Below are 10,291 nucleotides of genomic sequence, written 5' to 3' on the forward strand. Positions count from 1 at the left end.
ATTCACTTCCTTTGATAATTTTCCATGTATTTTCTTTATCCCCTCCTTTATTTTCCTGTTTCTGGTTAAAGATTCTGAAATATGATCATGGGTAAACTCTGAACTAATTAGAAGATTTTGTCTCTAAATTAATTGTCTTTGTCTAAGGAAAAAGAAAGATGAAAGGATCTATTATTTTTGAAAAGAAACAAATTCTAGACCTTTCTATATTACCAGACTGTTTTCATTGTCTCATTTTATGTCTTATGCAAAAGGAAAAGCTTCCATGACGCATTTATGTTTTTAATGACCTAATTAGACAATGTGGGTATGTTTTTTTCCCCATAATTACATTGCCTGACTGAATAAAGGCTGTGTTTCACATTCAGAATATTCTTTTTCCTCCAAGTATGTTTTGTAAAAGTGTAGAAAGATATTTTTTTATAACAGCCTCTATTTACCTGACTGTAAACATGACCTCCATGACTCCCCTCCACAAAAAAAAAGTGTGTAGATGGAAATTCTTAGCTCTGGATTCATGTATGTGAACGCGTTGTGTAGTTTATGCGTTTCATTGTCAAATGTGGGCTGCTACTGAACGTAATTCTATAGCCATACATGCCTGTGCCACCGCTGTGTGTGTGGATAACTGTTTGTGACTGTCATAGGGAAAATGAAGTAAAGCCAATGGATGCTTTCTATTCTGCTCTTAGGAGCTGTGATTTTTTTTGAAACTTCAACCCATGCTTATTTGATATTTTTAAAAAACAAAAGCTTCTATTACTTCTATTAAGCTATTTAGGTAAAATATTTTACTGGGTATACAGTCTTAAAGTGCAGTGATGGGGTTGGAGCTAAAAATTGAGATTATAATGTAAATCTGTTTTCAGAGGAGCTGTGACCTTTTTGACTGAATAACTAATACAAACAAATTCCTTTGAATCAGGATTATCCCAAACACTGTGTCTTCTGCTTTTTTCTCATCTTCCATTTTCTCATTTTCTCTGGTACTTCTCTCTGTGTTCACATCTATAATATCTTAAGTCACAATTTCCTGAAAAATTCCTGTGGGTAATGTATTGTTGAGATGAACAGAATAAATTATGATTTCAAACCAACCAACCATAAAAAGAAACAGTCCAGGACTGAAATACAGTTTAGTGATGAAGAGAAATAACAAGTTTTGCAGAGGACCAGAATTTGGTCCCTAGCACCCACACTGGGTGAATCAAACAATCCCTGTAACTCCAGCTCCAGGAAATATGATGTCTCTGGGCCCCAGGGTCACTCCACACATAAATGTGCACACATACACATAATTACAAATTATAAAGATTTATTAAAATAGTTAATAAGTAAATTACATAAGTCCACAGTTTCTGCTTATTACTGCTCAAATGCTTTGATGTTCGTAATAGCCAAGTAACTCATTGAAGACATGTACTGCCAAAAGAATATAGTAAAATATCTACATATATTCTTTAAAACTGTGCTTCTCTATGGTCCATTGTACTGTAATTTATATTTTATCATGCACGGCAAGGGCTTTTTTTACCTTTCAGCCAGCAGAGTAATTCCTCTCAATAATGTATACATACATTCATCCCACTTTGATTCTTCAAGTTAAATGAGAATCGTCAAAGTAAAAATGCCCACTAAGAAGTAATATCAGTTAATGGTGAATCCTTCATCCTTCAGAAGTCCCAGAAAGATAAAGGAAGCACTAGGCAACGCCCCTGACCTAATTCTAATTTTCTTCCTAAATTGCTACCATAAAACTCCAACATGTTGGGTAGAGCATTAATCCCTTTTTCTCTTACTGTCCTTTGAAAAACATACTACATTGTCAAACAGTTCAGCCTTTCAAAGGGAATTCCAAGCAGGCTTCATCTGAATGCCTCTCCTTTAATAGTTTACTAAGATTCTGTAATATGAAGTCCTGCTAGTTGGGGTTTCTGTCCCGCCCGGTACCCCACAGCTGGCAAGCCCCAAAGAAAATCATACAGAGATCTCCATAAGTTATAAAGCTGATTGGCCCATTAGCTCAGGCTACTTATTAGCTCTTGTAGCTTATATTAACCCATTATTCTGATCTATTTTTGCCATATGGCTCGGTACCTTTTTCAGCTGGCAGGTCACATCCTGCTTCCTCGGTGGTCTGCACTGGACTGGGAGGAATCAACTTCCTCCTTCCCAGAATTCTCCTATTCTCGTTGCACCATTTCTACTTCCTGTCTGGTTTTCCCACCTATACTTCCTGCCTGGCCAATCAGCATTCATTTAAAACATGATTGACAGATCACAGACAATTCTCCCATACCAAGATTCGGAGACATTGGTGAAGTATCATCTCAGTTTGGTTTAATTTAGAATGGTTTGTAAGCCCTTACTCTAAGTAATTGTGGTCATGGCTTGAAATAGAAAAATTGTGGGGGTGTGGAGAGATGGCTCCGTGGTTGCTGTTCTTACAGAGGACCCATTTTTAGCGTCCATGTCAGGTGGCTTACAACTGCCTGTAAGTTCAGCTACAGGACATCTGAAACCCCTGGTCTTGTAGGACCTGATACACATGGGCATACCCCACCTCCATAGACCCATAATCATACACTTTACTAAAAATAATAAAATAAGTATTGAAAATAGAACAATTTTCCTATTTTGTAACTCCCACATATGGCCTTTGGTAGGAAAAAAAAACCCTGGTAAATAAACAAAATGCAATAGGATTTTTGGTAGTTCTTTCTGTCTAGTAGAATTAGTATTACTTAATAGAAATGGTACCAAAGCTTTAGATGTTATGCAACCCTCCAGAGGAGTATAGTGGGCACAATGAAAGCCTTTGAGTAGCGGTCTGAACTGGGAGATATCTGGGTGTATGTGAGTTTCTTGTCTAGCACCTCTTTAAACCCTACTGGGTAAAGTACGTTACAGGAAGACTTGATGTAAGTGCCACACAGTATTCATGGGATGGGTGCTGTCACGGGGCTGAGATGGAGAATGTCCTATGATGTTGGTGAGATTATAGGGGAGATGTAAGGAAGGCCAAGAGTTTGAACATTGGGAGATTCTGTGCCATAAACAGAGGCCTTCATAGGGAAAATGGGAACTTCACGGTGAGTGCCGGCAAGTGAGGAGCCTGGGTGGTAATTCCAGAAGGAAGCTTCACACAAATGGTTTCTTTAAAAAAAAAAAATTTTCAATTTATTTTACATGCCACTCCCATTCCCCTCTCCCTCCTTTCCTCCTGTTCCCTCCCTCTACCTCCTTTCTACCCCCCATGAACTCCTGAGAAAGGGTAAGGCCTCCCATGGGAAGTCAAAGGGGTCATTCTAGCTGCATCGTGGCCAGAAGAGAGGAAATCTCAAACTGGAAATGCCAGTTGCACATGTGGTAATTTAACTACAGCAGTAGATAGACTCCCAGAAGAATAGTTGAAAAGAAAAACAGAAAAGAGGCCCCTTCTTGGGAATTACTCACTGGTAGAACTGAGATGAAGCCAGGGAGGGGGGTGCTGTGTGCACGTGGTCTCAGAAGTCAGCAAGGAGAGAAAATGAGTAAGAGCTGTGCAGTACTGTCAGGGAAAAGAAGGCTGAGACCCCAGACTCAGGGGAATAAGAATCATGGGAAATACCTCTGGGCGGACAACTAAGCCACTAGTGAGTGTGAGCAAAGTGCTTTTGATAACGAAGTTGTGGTAGAAACGAGAATCCAGGAGTTGATCCAAGATTACGGTAAAATGGAAAAGCTCTGTCCAAAGAAAGGAAGGACGGGCGTGGGGCAGCCACAGGAAGGAGTGAAATGCTGAGTATCCTAGTTATCAGCAGACACAACATGGAAGAAAGCAGGCTCCAAGGCCTGCTCCCTAATGACAGTCAAAAGTGCTGTTGTGGGGCAGAACTCAGCTTTGTTCAAAGGGCTCCCCCAGGATTCGCCTGTAAGGTTTTCTTTCATGCAGTCCACCTCTTCCTCCCACTCTGTCCCAGCCATTTACCCCAGACCAACAGAACTGATTATGTTCTCAGATAAACACCATAGTGGAGAACCCCCTCCCCAGATCACAAGCATATATGGAAAGGCTTTGGAAAAGTAATAAGCTACTTGTACCACAGCTAGAGAAGAAATGGGACCAATCATTCAAAATGGTAAGTAGGCTGACAACCTTCTCTTGGTAGGCAGGGTGTGTGCGTGCCTCTGTGTGTGTGTGTGTGTGTGTGTGTGTGTGTGTGTGTGTGTGTGTGACATGATGGGAGATCTTGAATGGTGGAATTAATGTTGTAAATATCTAAAGAAGGGCTGATTTGAGCTGTGAACAGCAAAGAAACTTAACAAAAGAAGGGGTGACCGCTCATACCGGTCATCCCAGCATTTAGAAGTGTGAGACAAAGAGTGTGAGGGGAAACTTGAGCTATAGGGCAAGATCTTCTCTTAATAATTAATTAATTAGTTGGTAGGTAGCCTATCCACAAACTGCAGAGCTGTTTGATTAGCAGTGCATAGTGTTCTGAACAGCAAATTCTCCTGAGTTTATTCTAAGCCAAATAAGGGAGGGCGAGGAAATGGCTCAGTAACTGACAGCACACACCACTCTTGCAGAGGACCCAGTTTTGGTTCCCATCACACAGGTGGTAACTTACTCTCTTTGAGTCTCCAGTCCTAGGAAATCTCATGCCCTCCTCTGACCTCCATGGGTAACAAGCACACAAATTGTGCATGCATACATGAAGACAAACCTTCTCTAATGCCTTCCTCTGTCCTTCATTGGTCCAAGTCACACAAATGGTGCTTACATACATGGAGACAAACACTCAAGCGTGTAAAATAAAAGCTAACAAATCCTTTTTTAAAAAATAGGATAACACGAATACAGAGGAGAACGAGATGGCTTAACTGGTGGAGTACTTGCTTCCAAACTTGATGGTAACTTTAGTTCAGTACCCAGAAGTCACATGCTAGAGGGAAAAGTTCCTACATGTGGCCCTCTGGCCCATGAATATGAACAAATATACACACAATAAATACATGTATTTTTAAAGGAAACGTGAATAAATTTCAGGTAATGTTTTAACCTTTGAGAAATCAACATTGAACATAAGAATTTTAGTCTTTATATAGTTGATAGCAAACAATTTTTTCTGAGCATTTATCTAAGGTCAACTTTCATCTTTACTGGGCTAGGGTTGACTTCTTAAGGATTCTTTTCTTTTTTAAAAATAAGAATTTGTCAAACTTGCCTTCCTCCTGCAAGGTTATATTGTAAGCGCACTAGTTTAATATTTAAAAATGTGCAGCTTTGATTTGGAAACACACCTATCTTGCTTTGGATAAATTTCATTGCCTACTTGCATATCCTTGTTTAGATTCAGCAAGACCTTCATTCAAGTTTGTTTGTTTGTGTCATAGTCCATAAATCTCCGACTTAATCCACCAGCTTACAGGTTTGCAGTTAATCTTTCTTGTTTCTAGTCTCTGCTTTTTAAAGCATCTGCTCTCAATTGTTAGATCATCCAAATATAGGAAAAATGTTAAATGATAAACAAACTTCCAGGATCACACAGAGATCCTTCATGTGGCATTGTTCCCAGTAATACCACATGAAGTCAGGGCATGACATTCTCAGAAGGCAATTTTTTTTCCCTTAAATTCTTGATGAAAATATTTCCAGTGGGAAGTAAAGAGAAGCAACAGAAAATCACTAACTTAAAAAAGAGGCCTAAGTGGAAGGGGGAATTTCAAGGACCTCAGATTTACTTATCATGGTCCAGTGGGAAAGATCAGTATAACGTGTGAAGCTACGAGCTTCTTATCATTTTGACACACAGAAAACTAAAGGACTTTTATTCATCAATAGGAGCTTCCAGGTTCTTTTCTTTCCCCTGTGGTGAATTGTTGATGTCCTCCTCACAGCCAGGCTTTAACAGGAATGAAGGGGTTGCCCTAAGAACAGTTGTGGCTGAAGTCTTTCTGTAGATGATGAGATTCTGGTTTCACTGTTCAGAAATAATTGAATTTGGAAGTGCGCAAACCAAGAAGGTAGCTGGACAGATTGGTGGGACATGTTATCTAGTGTATGCTTCAAAGCAGCCTCTGAACTATGTTAGTGGTAGGTACTTAATTGTCTGTGGCATCCTGGAGATGCCAGTCTGTGCAAATGCTAGACTAGGAAGCAGTTCCCAAGCCCAGTTAGCCAGTGTCCTGGCTGAATTTGGTGGGAAGCCACTGTACCTCACTTTCCTCTCGGTCTGAGTGTGCCAGAGAATGGCTGGCTCACTTAATCACTTGCCAATAAATATCTAATTTGGTGGCACGCCATATATTTTCTGGGTTAAATAATTTATTTTTTTATAAGAGAATGTGAAGAACAATATGAATGTCTTCCAGATCGCGCTGGCGCAATGCCATGTAAATATATTAAAGTTATTTTCTCTCAATACATTTCAGTATTATGCCTAAACACATTTCCCAGGAATCTGTTATGAGGAATCACTGCGAGCAGAGTGGTAGCCATTATCCCATCTTCCCAGTGGCCCCTTGTTAGTATTTTGTGTCCTGGGTAGCCTTCGATGCCAGGGTTACTTTTTGTACAAACTTAGTGTTTTTCACTTGCAATCTTTTGCTTTTTCACTTTTCTACAAGCCTAGAAGTCATTCCAATAATTGTTCCTTTTGGGATACTTCTCTAACCAAGATTTGGTTGACTGATTTAGTGTGTGGGTCATGCATATATGCTCGTGGAGGCCAGAAGAAGGCGTCAGATCCTATGGATCTGGAGTTGTGGGTGGTGCTGTCTCCCAATGTGGATACTGAGAACTGAGCTGTCTCTCCATGCCTACTGTTGTGTTTTCTGTGTTTGCATCTGGCACACTGTGAAATTTGTTTAAGACTGCTTCTATGTAGTGGGAGTGTGCATCAAATACATGCCTGGGTGTCATGCATTTTAGGTGTGAGTTTTGTCATCTCATGCAGTAGTGGCCAGAGTGGCTATACAAATATATCTTCTGTTATCAGGTCTGTACTGTTTGGACACTCTTTTTTGAAATGTTCTTTCTTCATTCTGTGAAGTTTTTGTTTTCTTTTAAATCACTTTAATCACACTGTCTAGAGCTTCCATGCTGTTATAAAAGTACAGGTGTTTTTTGCCTTCGTCCTCTGAGTCTAGAAAATAAATGAAGTGATACAAACATTTTGCATACTAGTACCTATGATATAAATACATCAATACATGGCAACTAATCTTGTGGGTCTAAAGCTGTTGCTTTTTGTTCACTTGGAAAATGAGAAAAAGCTGTGTTTAGAGCTGTTTATCTTATCCGTGCATTGCAGTGTCTGGCAGCAGGAGACAAGGGCAGTCCCTTTTCCCAATAGTCAATGAAGATGATCTCCAAACATGGTCCAGTGGTGTCCAGGAAGCAAATTTGCTTTGGGTTGAGATTATAGCATAGTCTGTGCTGGTGGTGGGAGGGAGTTGGTGACTGTGGGCTGATTACCTTTGGCATTCCACATAGGATTAGGGGGGGTTAGCTCATTTTGTGTTCATTATGATCTCAGGTTCAGTCTCTACATCATACTTCATGTTTAAAGACCATCTCCTCGTGATGTAGTTTTCTCACAGAGGGATAATGTTCTCAGAAACTATAAAGAAAGGGTTTTGTCTCCACACTTATACACTGAAGTGACTAACAGGAGTAGCCTAGGAAAGAACGTGACTCTGCCATGCTCTGGCTACACGGAGTATGTACTTCTGTGACCTGGTGAGTGACCTTGAGTCTGTCACTCTTTGTTAAAAGCCTTGGTCCTTTGCAGAGAGCATCAGTAAACAGGGATCCAACGAGTCCACAGAAATAAAAGGGAAAATTGCCATCGGCATTTGTGCTTTCACTTGTCCCATGTTTATAGATTAGTGGACATGTTTAATGCTTATTGAATGACCTCATCCGGAAGACTGGGGGCATCATTCCCATGACTTCTGCAATGCCTTAGGAATGATTTTGAGAATCACAGCCTTGTAGGACCTTTAAAAACTTCCCCAAAGCAATGAGAATGTAAGGCATGGATGATAGCTGTTTGCCTGCAGGGACTCTGAACAGAATAAGCAGCCGTTGCCTTTACCAAGTGTTCAGAACAACAACAGTCACTTCATTCAGCTCTAGTAGGTCTCACCACTCTTACAGTTGAAGCTGCAGCAACAAGAAAGTAAAGGAAGGTAGTATTTGGTTTCTAGAGTCCTCTAAAATTTATATAAAAATTCTGCTAACAAATTTTGCAGGTCTACAGTTTTCCCTTTAACCTGTGATAAAGAACAATGTGATAACTTTAGAGTAGGTCCATTTTATTTTTGCATTGTTGAATCTGACAAAGTCAAATGCTTTTTAAATACTGCACCACTTTATGTTCTTCTTGGCATAGCGTAAGATACTTTTCACTAATTGAGAGAATGTACTCTGAAATGGAAATTTGAGGCTTTTCTTCTACTCTCAAATGAAACTGTGTGTGAGGGGATAGTTCAGATGTGAACAGATTCTCATGTAAGGCAAAAATCTCAGGCAAAGGTGTTGCAGCTTGATTAATTCACTAGCCACAAGGGTTTGGTGATGAGGGAAGTCACATGGCAGGTAAAAAGCAGGTTGACTAAAGAGGGTGTTAAAAGAGTGGAGGACTGGAAATGGTTGCTCTTTACCATGGCCTTGGACATATGTCAACCTAACAAAAGATGGAGATATAGGATGTTGGGATTTCCTTGGCATGACTTTTTAAAGTCCCCAAGAGGGGAAATCTTTTTAGTCATTAAGCATAGACAGTTTTATGTACATTTGGGTAGTTTTAATGTTGCTATTATTGAATTTATGGTACAGGATTTTTCTTTGCCCCCATTGTAAGGGGAAAACAGCACAATTGTTTAATACCATTCTTGACAAATTTATACTGTCATCAAAGTGGTGGGCTCTGTCTGTCTGTCTCTGTGTCTGTCTGTCTCTCTCTCTCTCTCTCTCTCTCTCTCTCTCTCTCTCTCTCTCTCCTTTTAAAGGTGTTTTTCGATGGCCAAGTGGTGGAAGTGCTTACTACCAAAGCTTGAAGTCCTGAAGTCAATGCCCAGAACCCATGGAAATCATATTTTTGACTACAGATTGCTTGGTTGTTCAGTTCTCAACATTTAAAGCCTGGCTCATTTTATAAAGAAGGCAGAAAAATAAAAGGAATGGGTATCAAACTAACTAACCATTGAAGCCAGAACAGTAGATATTAGTATTATAGTTATTTATTTTTTGTTTGTTTGGTTTTTGATTTGTTTTGTTTTGTTTTTCAAAGTAGGTTTTGTTTGTTTTTCTCTGTAGCTCTGACTGTCTTAGAACTCACTCTGTAGACCAGGCTGGCCTTGAAGTCACAGAGATCTGCCTGCCTGCCTCTGCCTCTCTAGTACTGGGATTAAATGCATGTACCACCAACCGACCATGTTATAGTTGTTTTAAATGTTATATAAATGGAGCTTCCTGTCAGTTTGAATTATTTAGGTCCCGGTGTTTTGGGTTTTGAAGTGTGTGTGTGTGTGTGTGCGCGCGTGCATGCGCACAAACATACATACATATATGAATACACGTATGAATGTGTAGTACATATGGGTGTATATGTATTGTATATTTGTATGTGTGTGAATGTGCTGATACACTATGCAATGGGCAAGTCCTAGAAAATTCTAGAATGTTGCAAGTTAAAGTTTGCTCTTATTGCAAATCCATAGGATGTCCAATAAGAACAGCACCTAACTCAAAGTTATTTGCTGAGAGGCCCTATAGCTTCACAGCTCAGTTCTTCCGGTTGACCTTTCTCTCTTGAACCTCTACAACTCTTTCCAACCTGTAGCTGTTGGAGTTCTTTTCTTTCCCACTCCTGAAAATCCAGCGTTTAGAGAGAGTCATTCCTGCAGCCTCGGTGGCACTCACCTCGGGAGTGATATTTATTTATTTATTTATTTATTTATTTATTTATTTATTTAAGATTTCTGCCTCCTCCCCACCACCGCCTCCCATTTCCCTCCCCCTCCCCCAATCAACTCCCCCTCCCTCATCAGCCCAAAGAGCAGTCAGGGTTCCCTGTCCTGTGGGAAGTCCAAGGACCTCCCACCTCCTTCCAGGTCTAGTAAGGTGAGCATCCAAACAGCCTAGACTCCCACAACTCTAGCCTTTGCTGGAGAGGTTGTGGAGTAAGGGGTACATTCATCCATTGCTGTTGGGAATGTAAACTTGTGCAACCACTTTGGAAAGCAGTGTGGTGGTTTCTCAGGAAATTCGGGATCAACCTACCCCTGGACCCAGCAATAC

At 40.3% G+C, this 10,291-nt stretch overlaps 1 protein-coding gene across 1 annotated transcript in view; it reads left to right on the plus strand.

Annotated features, from left to right (window-relative positions):
* The window catches only part of Pde3a (phosphodiesterase 3A), a 272,374-nt gene that overhangs the window by 164,482 nt on the left and 97,601 nt on the right, over positions 1-10,291 (plus strand). The gene's annotated exons all lie outside the window — the stretch shown is intronic.

Source organism: Microtus ochrogaster, assembly GCF_000317375.1.
Source record: "Microtus ochrogaster isolate Prairie Vole_2 chromosome 14 unlocalized genomic scaffold, MicOch1.0 chr14_random_2, whole genome shotgun sequence".
Lineage (NCBI taxonomy): Eukaryota > Metazoa > Chordata > Mammalia > Rodentia > Cricetidae > Microtus > Microtus ochrogaster.